This window comes from Symphalangus syndactylus, chromosome X (assembly GCF_028878055.3).
Source record: "Symphalangus syndactylus isolate Jambi chromosome X, NHGRI_mSymSyn1-v2.1_pri, whole genome shotgun sequence".
NCBI classification, from domain to species: domain Eukaryota; kingdom Metazoa; phylum Chordata; class Mammalia; order Primates; family Hylobatidae; genus Symphalangus; species Symphalangus syndactylus.
The window spans coordinates 13,614,970-13,628,989 of record NC_072447.2 but is presented as its reverse complement, the minus strand read 5'-3'; positions in this window follow the sequence as shown (position 1 = coordinate 13,628,989).

Here is a 14,020-nt window from a genome sequence, read left to right as displayed (position 1 = left end):
GTTTGTTCAACTAAAAGATTTGAACCTTAGTTTTGATTGAGCCGTTCTGAAACACTCTTTCTGTAGAAAATGCAAGTGGAGATTCGGAGCGCTAAGAGGGTAATAGTGGAAAAGGAATGTCTCCAAATATAAACTACACAGAATCATTCTGTGAAACTTCTTTCTGATCTGTGCATTCAGCTAACAGAGTTAAACCATACTTTTGATTGAGCAGATCTGAACACTCTTTCTGTAGAAAATGCAACTGGACATTTGGAGCGCTAAGAGAGTAGTAGCAGAAAAAGGAATATATTCAAATATAAACTACACAGAAGCATTCTGTGAAACTTCTTTCTGATCTGAGCATTCAGCTAACAGAGTTAAACCATACTTGTGATTGAGCAGTTTTGAAACACTCTGTCTGTAGAAAATGCAACTGGACATTCGTAGCGCTAAGTGGGTAATAGTGGAAAAAAAATATGTTCAAATATAAACTACACAGAAGCATTGTATGAAACTTCTTTCTGTTCTGTGCATTCAACTAACACAGTTGAACCTTACTTTTGATTGAGCCTTTCTGAAACACTCTTTCTGTAGAAACTGCAATTGGACATTCTGAGCGCTAAGAGGCCTATATTGGGAAAAATAATATCTTCAAATAAAAACTACAAGAAGCATTGTGTGAAACTTATTACTGATATGTTCATTAAGCTAACAGAGTTAAACCATACTTTTGATTGCGCAGTTCTGAACACTCTTTCTGTAGAAAATGCAAATGGACATTCGGAGCGCTAAGAGGGTAATAGTGGAAAAAGGAATATATTCAAATATAAACTACACAGTAACATTCTGTGAAAATTCTTTCTGTTCTGTGCATTCAACTAACAGAGTTGAACCTTACTTTTGATTGAGCCGTTCTGAAACACTCTTTCTGTAGAAACTGCAATTGGACACGCTAAGCGCTAAGAGGCCTATATTGGGAAAAAGAATATCTTCAAATAAAAACTACACAGATGCATTCTGTGAAACTTATTTCTGATCTGTTAATTCAGTTAGCAGAGATAAAACATATTTTTGATTGAGCAGTTATGAAACACTCTTTTTGTAGAAAATGCAAGTGGAGATTCGGAGCGCTAAGAGGGTAATAGTGGAAAAAGGAATGTCCTCAAATATAAACTACACAGAATCATTCGGTGAAACTTCTTTCTGATCTGTGTTTGCAGCTAACAGAGTTAAACCATACTTTTGATTGAGCAGATCTGAACACTCTTTCTGTAGAAAATGCAACTGGACATTTGAAGCGCTAAGAGCGTAGTAGTGGAAAAAGGAATATATTCAAATATAAACTACACAGAGGCATTCTGTGAAACTTCTTTCTGATCTGAGCATTCAGCTAACAGAGTTAAACCATACTTTTGATTGAGCAGTTTTGAAACACTCTGTCTGTAGAAAATGCAACTGGACATTCGTAGCGCTAAGTGGGTAATAGTGGAAAAAAGAATATGTTCAAATATAAACTACACAGAAGCATTGTATGAAACTTCTTTCTGTTCTGTGCATTCAACTAACAGAGTTGAACCTTACTTTTTATTGAGCCGTTCTGAAATACTCTTTCTGTAGAAACTGCAATTGGACATTCTGAGCGCTAAGAGGCCTATATTGGGAAAAAGAATGTCTACAAATAAAAACTACACAGAAGAATTGTGTGAAACTTCTTTCTGTTCTGTTTGTTCAACTAAAAGAGTTGAACCTTAGTTTTGATTGAGCCGTTCTGAAACACTCTTTCTGTAGAAAATGCAAGTGGAGATTCGGAGCGCTAAGAGGGTAATAGTGGAAAAAGGAAGGTCTCCAAATATAAACTACACAGAATCATTCTGTGAAACTTCTTTCTGATCTGTGCATTCAGCTAACAGAGTTAAACCATACTTTTGATTGAGCAGATCTGAACACTCTTTCTGTAGAAAATGCAACTGGACATTTGGAGCGCTAAGAGAGTAGTAGTGGAAAAAGGAATATATTCAAATATAAACTACACAGAAGCATTCTGTGAAACTTCTTTCTGATCTGAGCATTCAGCTAACAGAGTTAAACCATACTTTTGATTGAGCAGTTTTGAAACACTCTGTCTGTAGAAAATGCAACTGGACATTCGTAGCGCTAAGTGGGTAATAGTGGAAAAAAGAATATGTTCAAATATAAACTACACAGAAGCATTGTATGAAACTTCTTTCTGTTCTGTGCATTCAACTAACAGAGTTGAACCTTACCTTTGATTGAGCCTTTCTGAAACACTCTTTCTGTAGAAACTGCAATTGGACATTCTGAGCGCTAAGAGGCCTCTATTGGGAAAAATAATATCTTCAAATAAAAACTACACAGAAGCATTGTGTGAAACTTATTTCTGATATGTTCATTAAGCTAACAGAGTTAAACCATACTTTTGATTGCGCAGTTCTGAACACTCTTTCTGTAGAAAATGCAAGTGGACATTCGGAGCGCTAAGAGGGTAATAGTGGAAAAAGGTATATATTCAAATATAAACTACACAGTAGCATTCTGTGAAAATTCTTTCTGTTCTGTGCATTCAACTAACAGAGTTGAACCTTACTTTTGATTGAGCCGTTCTGAAACACTCTTTCTGTAGAAACTGCAATTGGACATGCTAAGCGCTAAGAGGCCTACATTGGGAAAAAGAATATCTTCAAATAAAAACTACACAGATGCATTCTGTGAAACTTATTTCTGATCTGTAAATTCAGTTAACAGAGATAAAACATATTTTTGATTGAGCAGTTATGAAACACTCTTTTTGTAGAAAATGCAAGTGGAGATTCGGAGCGCTAAGAGGGTAATATTGGAAAAAGGAATGTCTTCAAATATAAACTACACAGAATCATTCGGTGAAACTTCTTTCTGATCTGTGCATTCAGCTAACAGAGTTAAACCATACTTTTGATTGAGCAGATCTGAACATTCTTTCTGTAGAAAATGCAACTGGACATTTGGAGCGCTCAGAGCGTAGTAGTGGAAAAAAGAATATATTCAAATATAAACTACACAGAAGCATTCTGTGAAACTTCTTTCTGATCTGAGCATTCAGCTAACAGAGTTAAACCATACTTGTGATTGAGCAGTTTTGAAACACTCTGTCTGTAGAAAATGCAACTGGACATTCGTAGCGCTAAGTGGGTAATAGTGGAAAAAAAATATGTTCAAATATAAACTACACAGAAGCATTGTATGAAACTTCTTACTGTTCTGTGCATTCAACTAACACAGTTGAACCTTACTTTTGATTGAGCCTTTCTGAAACACTCTTTCTGTAGAAACTGCAATTGGACATTCTGAGCGCTAAGAGGCCTATATTGGGAAAAATAATATCTTCAAATAAAAACTACAAGAAGCATTGTGTGAAACTTATTACTGATATGTTCATTAAGCTAACAGAGTTAAACCATACTTTTGATTGCGCAGTTCTGAACACTCTTTCTGTAGAAAATGCAAATGGACATTCGGAGCGCTAAGAGGGTAATAGTGGAAAAAGGAATATATTCAAATATAAACTACACAGTAGCATTCTGTGAAAATTCTTTCTGTTCTGTGCATTCAACTAACAGAGTTGAACCTTACTTTTGATTGAGCCGTTCTGAAACACTCTTTCTGTAGAAACTGCAATTGGACACGCTAAGCGCTAAGAGGCCTATATTGGGAAAAAGAATATCTTCAAATTAAAACTACACAGATGCATTCTGTGAAACTTATTTCTGATCTGTTAATTCAGTTAGCAGAGATAAAACATATTTTTGATTGAGCAGTTATGAAACACTCTTTTTGTAGAAAATGCAAGTGGAGATTCGGAGCGCTAAGAGGGTAATAGTGGAAAAAGGAATGTCCTCAAATATAAACTACACAGAATCATTCGGTGAAACTTCTTTCTGATCTGTGTATGCAGCTAACAGAGTTAAACCATACTTTTGATTGAGCAGATCTGAACACTCTTTCTGTAGAAAATGCAACTGGACATTTGAAGCGCTAAGAGCGTAGTAGTGGAAAAAGGAATATATTCAAATATAAACTACACAGAAGCATTCTGTGAAACTTCTTTCTGATCTGAGCATTCAGCTAACAGAGTTAAACCATACTTTTGATTGAGCAGTTTTGAAACACTCTGTCTGTAGAAAATGCAACTGGACATTCGTTGCGCTAAGTGGGTAATAGTGGAAAAAAGAATATGTTCAAATATAAACTACACAGAAGCATTGTATGAAACTTCTTTCTGTTCTGTGCATTCAACTAACAGAGTTGAACCTTACTTTTGATTGAGCCGTTCTGAAATACTCTTTCTGTAGAAACTGCAATTGGACATTCTGAGCGCTAAGAGGCCTATATTGGGAAAAAGAATGTCTACAAATAAAAACTACACAGAAGAATTGTGTGAAACTTCTTTCTGTTCTGTTTGTTCAACTAAAAGAGTTGAACCTTAGTTTTGATTGAGCCGTTCTGAAACACTCTTTCTGTAGAAAATGCAAGTGGAGATTCGGAGCGCTAAGAGGGTAATAGTGGAAAAAGGAAGGTCTCCAAATATAAACTACACAGAATCATTCTGTGAAACTTCTTTCTGATCTGTGCATTCAGCTAACAGAGTTAAACCATACTTTTGATTGAGCAGATCTGAACACTCTTTCTGTAGAAAATGCAACTGGACATTTGGAGCGCTAAGAGAGTAGTAGTGGAAAAAGGAATATATTCAAATATAAACTACACAGAAGCATTCTGTGAAACTTCTTTCTGATCTGAGCATTCAGCTAACAGAGTTAAACCATACTTTTGATTGAGCAGTTTTGAAACACTCTGTCTGTAGAAAATGCAACTGGACATTCGTAGCGCTAAGTGGGTAATAGTGGAAAAAAGAATATGTTCAAATATAAACTACACAGAAGCATTGTATGAAACTTCTTTCTGTTCTGTGCATTCAACTAACAGAGTTGAACCTTACCTTTGATTGAGCCTTTCTGAAACACTCTTTCTGTAGAAACTGCAATTGGACATTCTGAGCGCTAAGAGGCCTCTATTGGGAAAAATAATATCTTCAAATAAAAACTACACAGAAGCATTGTGTGAAAGTTATTTCTGATATGTTCATTAAGCTAACAGAGTTAAACCATACTTTTGATTGCGCAGTTCTGAACACTCTTTCTGTAGAAAATGCAAGTGGACATTCGGAGCGCTAAGAGGGTAATAGTGGAAAAAGGAATATATTCAAATATAAACTACACAGTAGCATTCTGTTAAAATTCTTTCTGTTCTGTGCATTCAACTAACAGAGTTGAACCTTACTTTTGATTGAGCCGTTCTGAAACACTCTTTCTGTAGAAACTGCAATTGGACATGCTAAGCGCTAAGAGGCCTACATTGGGAAAAAGAATATCTTCAAATAAAAACTACACAGATGCATTCTGTGAAACTTATTTCTGATCTGTAAATTCAGTTAACAGAGATAAAACATATTTTTGATTGAGCAGTTATGAAACACTCTTTTTGTAGAAAATGCAAGTGGAGATTCGGAGCGCTAAGAGGGTAATAGTGGAAAAAGGAATGTCTTCAAATATAAACTACACAGAATCATTCGGTGAAACTTCTTTCTGATCTGTGCATTCAGCTAACAGAGTTAAACCATACTTTTGATTGAGCAGATCTGAACACTCTTTCTGTAGAAAATGCAACTGGACATTTGGAGCGCTCAGAGCGTAGTAGTGGAAAAAGGAATATATTCAAATATAAACTACACAGAAGCATTCTGTGAAACTTCTTTCTGATCTGAGCATTCAGCTAACAGAGTTAAACCATACTTTTGAATGAACAGTTTTGAAACACTCTGTCTGTAGAAAATGCAACTGGACATTCTTAGCGCTAAGTGGGTAATAGTGGAAAAAAGAATATGTTCAAATATAAACTACACAGAAGCATTGTATGAAATTTCTTTCTGTTCTGTGCATTCAACTAACAGGGTTGAACCTTACTTTTGATTGAGCCGTTCTGAAACACTCTTTCTGTAGAAACTGCAATTGGACATTCTGAGCGCTAAGAGGCCTATATTGGGAAAAGGAATGTCTACAAGTAAAAACTACACAGAAGAATTGTGTGAAACTACTTTCTGTTCTGTTTGTTCAACTAAAAGAGTTGAACCTTAGTTTTGATTGAGCCGTTCTGAAACACTCTTTCTGTAGAAAATGCAAGTGGAGATTCGGAGCGCTAAGAGGGTAATAGTGGAAAAAGGAATGTCTCCAAATATAAATTACACAGAATCATTCTGTGAAACATCTTTCTGATCTGTGCATTCAGCTAACAGAGTTAAACCATACTTTTGATTGAGCAGATCTGAACACTCTTTCTGTAGAAAATGCAACTGGACATTTGGAGCGCTAAGAGAGTAGTAGTGGAAAAAGGAATATATTCAAATATAAACTACACCGAAGCATTCTGTGAAACTTCTTTCTGATATGAGCATTCAGCTAACAGAGTTAAACCATACTTTTGATTGAGCAGTTTTGAAACACTCTGTCTGTAGAAAATGCAACTGGACATTCCTAGCGCTAAGTGGGTAATAGTGGAAAATAGAATATGTTCAAATATAAACTACACAGAAGTATTGTATGAAACTTCTTTCTGTTCTGTGCATTCAACTAACAGAGTTGAACCTTACTTTTGATTGAGCCTTTCTGAAACACTCTTTCTGTAGAAACTGCAATTGGACATTCTGAGCGCTAAGAGGCCTCTATTGGGAAAAATAGTATCTTCAAATAAAAACTACACAGAAGCATTGTGTGAAACTTATTTCTGATATGTTCATTAAGCTAACAGAGTTAAACCATACTTTTGATTGCGCAGTTCTGAACACTCTTTCTGTTGAAAATGCAAGTGGACATTCTGAGCGCTAAGAGGGTAATAGTTGAAAAAGGAATATATTCAAATATAAACTACACAGTAGCATTCTGTGAAAATTCTTTCTGTTCTGTGCATTCAACTAACAGAGTTGAACCTTACTTTTGATTGAGCCATTCTGAAACACTCTGTCTGTAGAAACTGCAATTGGACATGCTAAGTGCTAAGAGGCCTACATTGGGAAAAAGAATATCTTCAAATAAAAACTACACAGATGCATTCTGTGAAACTTATTTCTGATCTGTAAATTCAGTTAACAGAGATAAAACATATTTTTGATTGAGCAGTTATGAAACACTCTTTTTGTAGAAAATGCAAGTGGAGATTCGGAGCGCTAAGAGGGTAATAGTGGAAAAAGGAATGTCTTCAAATATAAACTACACAGAATCATTTGGTGAAACTTCTTTCTGATCTGTGCATTCAGCTAACAGAGTTAAACCATACTTTTGATTGAGCAGATCTGAACACTCTTTCTGTAGATAACGCAACTGGACATTTGGAGCGCTAAGTGCGTAGTAGTGGAAAAACGAATATATTCAAATATAAACTACACAGAATCATTCTGTGAAACTTCTTTCTGATCTGAGCATTCAGCTAACAGAGTTAAACCATACTTTTGATTGAGCAGTTTTGAAACACTCTGTCTGTTGAAAATGCAACTGGACATTCGTAGCGCTAAGTGGGTAATAGTGCAAAAAAGAATATGTTCAAATATAAACTACACAGAAGCATTGTATGAAACTTCTTTCTGTTCTGTGCATTCAACTAACAGAGTTGAACCTTACTTTTGATTGAGCCGTTCTGAAACACTCTTTCTGTAGAAACTGCAATTGGACATTCTGAGCGCTAAGAGGCCTATATTGGGAAAAAGAATGTCTACAAATAAAAACTACACAGAAGAATTGTGTGAAATTTCTTTCTGTTCTGTTTGTTCAACTAAAAGAGTTGAACCTTAGTTTTGATTGAGCCGTTCTGAAACACTCTTTCTGTAGAAAATGCAAGTGGAGATTCGGAGCGCTAAGAGGGTAATAGTGGAAAAAGGAATGTCTCCAAATATAAACTACACAGAATCATTCTGTGAAACTTCTTTCTGATCTGTGCATTCAGCTAACAGAGTTAAACCATACTTTTGATTGAGCAGATCTGAACCCTCTTTCTGTAGAAAATGCAACTGGACATTTGGAGCGCTAAGAGAGTAGTAGTGGAAAAAGGAATATATTCAAATATAAACTAAACAGAAGCATTCTATGAAACTTCTTTCTGATCTGAGCATTCAGCTAACAGAGTTAAACCATACTTTTGATTGAGCAGTTTTGAAACAATCTGTCTGTGGAAAATGCAACTGGACATTCGTAGCGCTAAGTGGGTAATAGTGGAAAATAGAATATGTTCAAATATAAACTACACAGAAGCATTGTATGAAACTTCTTTCTGTTCTGTGCATTCAACTAACAGAGTTTAACCTTACTTTTGATTGAGCCTTTCTGAAACACTCTTTCTGTAGAAACTGCAATTGGACATTCTGAGCGCTAAGAGGCCTCTATTGGGAAAAATAATATCTTCAAATAAAAACAACACAGAAGCATTGTGTGAAACTTATTTCTGATATGTTCATTAAGCTAACAGAGTTAAACCATACTTTTGATTGCGCAGTTCTGAACACTCTTTCTGTTGAAAATGCAAGTGGACATTCTGAGCGCTAAGAGGGTAATAGTGGAAAATGGAATATATTCAAATATAAACTACACAGTAGCATTCTGTTAAAATTCATTCTGTTCTGTGCATTCAACTAACAGATTTGAACCTTACTTTTGATTGAGCCGTTCTGAAACACTCTTTCTGTAGAAACTGCAATTGGACATGCTAATCGCTAAGAGGCCTACATTGGGAAAAAGAATATCTTCAAATAAAAACTACACAGATGCATTCTTTGAAACTTATTACTGATCTGTAAATTCAGTTAACAGAGATAAAACATATTTTTGATTGAGCAGTTATGAAACACTCTTTTTGTAGAAAATGCAAGTGGAGATTCGGAGCGCTAAGAGGGTAATAGTGGAAAAAGGAATGTCTTCAAATATAAACTACACAGAATCATTCGGTGAAACTTCTTTCTGATCTGTGCATTCAGCTAACAGAGTTAAACCATACTTTTGATTGAGCAGTTCTGAACTCTCTTTCTGTAGAAAATGCAACTGGACATTTGGAGCGCTAAGAGCGTAGTAGTGGAAAAAGGAATATATTCAAATATAAACTACACAGAAGCATTCTGTGAAACTTCTTTCTGATCTGAGCATTCAGCTAACAGAGTTAAACCATACTTTTGATTGAGCAGTTTTGAAACACTCTGTCTGTAGAAAATGCAACTGGACATTCGTAGCGATAAGTGGGTAATAGTGGAAAAAAGAATATGTTCAAATATAAACTACACAGAAGCATTGTATGAAACTTCTTTCTGTTCTGTGCATTCAACTAACAGAGTTGAACCTGACTTTTGATTGAGCCTTTCTGAAACACTCTTTCTGTAGAAACTGCAATTGGACATTCTGAGCGCTAAGAGGCATATATTGGGAAAAATAATATCTTCAAATAAAAACTACACAGAAGCATTGTGTGAAACTTATTTCTGATATGTTCATTAAGCTAACAGAGTTAAACCATACTTTTGATTGCGCAGTTCTGAACACTCTTTCTGTAGAAAATGCAAGTGGACATTCTGAGCGCTAAGAGGGTAATAGTGGAAAAAGGAATATATTCAAATATAAACTACACAGTAGCATTCTGTGAAAATTCTTTCTGTTCTGTGCATTCAACTAACAGAGTTGAACCTAACTTTTGATTGAGCCGTTCTGAAACACTCTTTCTGTAGAAACTGCAATTGGACATTCTGAGCGCTAAGAGGCCTATATTGGGAAAAAGAATGTCTACAAATAAAAACTACACAGAAGAATTGTGTGAAACTTCTTTCTGTTCTGTTTGTTCAACTAAAAGAGTTGAACTTTAGTTTTGATTGAGCCTTTCTGAAACACTCTTTCTGTAGAAAATGCAAGTGGAGATTCGGAGCGCTAAGAGGGTAATAGTGGAAAAAGGAATGTCTCCAAATATAAACTACACAGAATCATTCTGTGAAACTTCTTTCTGATCTGTGCATTCAGCTAACAGAGTTAAACCATACTTTTGATTGAGCAGATCTGAACAATCTTTCTGTAGAAAATGCAACTGGACATTTGGAGCGCTAAGAGAGTAGTAGTGGAGAAAGGAATATATTCAAATATAAACTACACAGAAGCATTCTGTGCAACTTCTTTCTGATCTGAGCATTCAGCTAACAGAGTTAAACCATACTTTTGATTGAGCAGTTTTGAAACACTCTGTCTGTAGAAAATGCAACTGGACATTCGTAGCGCTAAGTGGGTAATAGTGGAAAAAAGAATATGTTCAAATATAAACTACACAGAAGCATTGTATGAAACTTCTTTCTGTTCTGTGCATTCAACTAACAGAGTTGAACCTGACTTTTGATTGAGCCTTTCTGAAACACTCTTTCTGTAGAAATTGCAATTGGACATTCTGAGCGCTAAGAGGCCTATATTGGGAAAAATAATATCTTCAAATAAAAACTACACAGAAGCATTGTGTGAAACTTATTTCTGATATGTTCATTAAGCTAACAGAGTTAAACCATACTTTTGATTGCGCAGTTCTGAACACTCTTTCTGTAGAAAATGCAAGTGGACATTCGGAGCGCTAAGATTGTAATAGTGGAAAAAGGAATATATTCAAATATAAACTACACAGTAGCATTCTGTGAAAATTCTTTCTGTTCTGTGCATTCAACTAACAGAGTTGAACCTTACTTTTGATTGAGCCGTTCTGAAAAACTCTTTCTGTAGAAACTGCAATTGGACATGCTAAGCGCTAAGAGGCCTACATTGGGAAAAAGAATATCTTCAAATAAAAACTACACAGATGCATTCTGTGAAACTTATTTCTGATCTGTAAATTCAGTTAACAGAGATAAAATATATTTTTGATTGAGCAGTTATGAAACACTCTTTTTGTAGAAAATGTAAGTGGAGATTCGGAGGGCTAAGAGGGTAATAGTGGAAAAAGGAATGTCTTCAAATATAAACTACACAGAATCACTCGGTGAAACTTCTTTCGGATCTGTGCATTCAGCTAACAGAGTTAAACCATACTTTTGATTGAGCAGATCTGAACACTCTTTCTGTAGAAAATGCAACTGGACATTTGGAGCGCTAAGAGCGTAGTAGTGGAAAAAGGAATATATTCAAATATAAACTACACAGAAGCATTCTGTGAAACTTCTTTCTGATCTGAGCATTCAGCTAACAGAGTTAAACCATACTTTTGATTGAGCAGTTTTGAAACACTCTGTCTGTAGAAAATGCAACTGGATATTCGTAGCGCTAAATGGGTAATAGTGGAAAAAAAATATGTTCAAATATAAACTACACAGAAGCATTGTATGAAACTTCTTTCTGTTCTGTGCATTCAACTAACAGAGTTGAACCTTACTTTTGATTGAGCCGTTCTGAAACACTCTTTCTGGAGAAACTGCAATTGGACATTCTGAGCGCTAAGAGGCCTATATTGGGAAAAAGATTGTCTACAAATAAAAACTACACAGAAAAATTGTGTGAAACTTCTTTCTGTTCTGTTTGTTCAACTAAAAGAGTTGAACCTTAGTTTTGATTGAGCCGTTCTGAAACACTCTTTCTGTAGAAAATGCAAGTGGAGATTCGGAGCGCTAAGAGGGTAATAGTGGAAAAAGGAATGTCTCCAAATATAAACTACACAGAATCATTCTGTGAAACTTCTTTCTGATCTGTGCATTCAGCTAACAGAGTTAAACCATACTTTTGATTGAGCAGATCTGAACACTCTTTCTGTAGAAAATGCAACTGGACATTTGGAGCGCTAAGAGAGTAGTAGTGGAAAAAGGAATACATTCAAATATAAACTACACAGAAGCATTCTGTGAAACTTCTTTCTGATCTGAGCATTCAGCTAACAGAGTTAAACCATACTTTTGATTGAGCAGTTTTGAAACACTCTGTCTGTAGAAAATGCAACTGGACATTCGTAGCGCTAAGTGGGTAATAGTGGAAAAAAGAATATGTTCAAATATAAACTACACAGAAGCATTGTATGAAACTTCTTTCTGTTCTGTGCATTCAACTAACAGAGTTGAACCTTACTTTTGATTGAGCCTTTCTGAAACACTGTTTCTGTAGAAACTGCAATTGGACATTCTGAGCGCTAAGAGGCCTCTATTGGGAAAAATAATATCTTCAAATAAAAACTACACAGAAGCATTGTGTGAAACTTATTTCTGATATGTTCATTAAGCTAACAGAGTTAAACCATACTTTTGATTGCGCAGTTCTGAACACTCTTTCTGTAGAAAATGCAAGTGGACATTCTGAGCGCTAAGAGGGAAATAGTGGAAAAAGGAATATATTCAAATATAAACTACATAGTAGCATTCTGTGAAAATTCTTTCTGTTCTGTGCATTCAACTAACAGAGTTGAACCTTACTTTTGATTGAGCCGTTCTGAAACACTCTTTCTGTAGAAACTGCAATTGGACATGCTAAGCGCTAAGAGGCCTACATTGGGAAAAAGAATATCTTCAAATAAAAACTACACAGATGCATTCTGTGAAACTTATTTCTGATCTGTAAATTCAGTTAACAGAGATAAAACATATTTTTGATTGAGCAGTTATGAAACACTCTTTTTGAAGAAAATGCAAGTGGAGATTCGGAGCGCTAAGAGGGTAATAGTGGAAAAAGGAATGTCTTCAAATATAAACTACACAGAATCATTCGGTGAAACTTCTTTCTGATCTGTGCATTCAGCTAACAGAGTTAAACCATATTTTTGATTGAGCAGATCTGAACATTCTTTCTGTAGAAAATGCAACTGGACATTTGGAACGTTAAGAGCGTAGTAGTGGAAAAAGGAATATATTCAAATATAAACTACACAGAAGCATTCTGTGAAACTTCTTTCTGATCTGAGCATTCAGCTAACAGAGTTAAACCATACTTTTGATTGAGCAGTTTTGAAACACTCTGTCTGTAGAAAATGCAACTGGACATTCGTAGCGCTAAGTGGGTAATAGTGGAAAAAAGAATATGTTCAAATATAAACTACACAGAAGCATTGTATGAAACTTCTTTCTGTTCTGTGCATTCAACTAACAGAGTTGAACCTTACTTTTGATTGAGCCTTTCTGAAACACACTTTCTGTAGAAACTGCAATTGGACATTCTGAGCGCTAAGAGGCCTCTATTGGGAAAAATAATATCTTCAAATAAAAACTACACAGAAGCATTGTGTGAAACTTATTTCTGATATGTTCATTAAGCTAACAGAGTTAAACCATACTTTTGATTGCGCAGTTCTGAACACTCTTTCTGTAGAAAATGCAAGTGCACATTCGGAGCGCTAAGAGGGAAATAGTGGAAAAAGGAATATATTCAAATATAAACTACACAGTAGCATTCTGTGAAAATTCTTTCTGTTCTGTGCATTCAACTAACAGAGTTGAACCTTACTTTTGATTGAGCCGTTCTGAAACACTCTTTCTGTAGAAACTGCAATTGGACATGCTAAGCGCTAAGAGGCCTACATTGGGAAAAAGAATATCTTCAAATAAAAACTACACAGATGCATTCTGTGAAACTTATTTCTGATCTGTAAATTCAGTTAACAGAGATAAAACATATTTTTGATTGAGCAGTTATGAAACACTCTTTTTGTAGAAAATGCAAGAGGAGATTCGGAGCGCTAAGAGGGTAATAGTGGAAAAAGGAATGTCTTCAAATATAAAATACACAGAATCATTCGGTGAAACTTCTTTCTGATCTGTGCATTCAGCTAACAGAGTTAAACCATATTTTTGATTGAGCAGATCTGAACATTCTTTCTGTAGAAAATGCAAATGGACATTTGGAGCGTTAAGAGCGTAGTAGTGGAAAAAGAATATATTCAAATATAAACCACACAGAAGCATTCTGTGAAACTTCTTTCTGATCTGAGCATTCAGCTAACAGAGTTAAACCATACT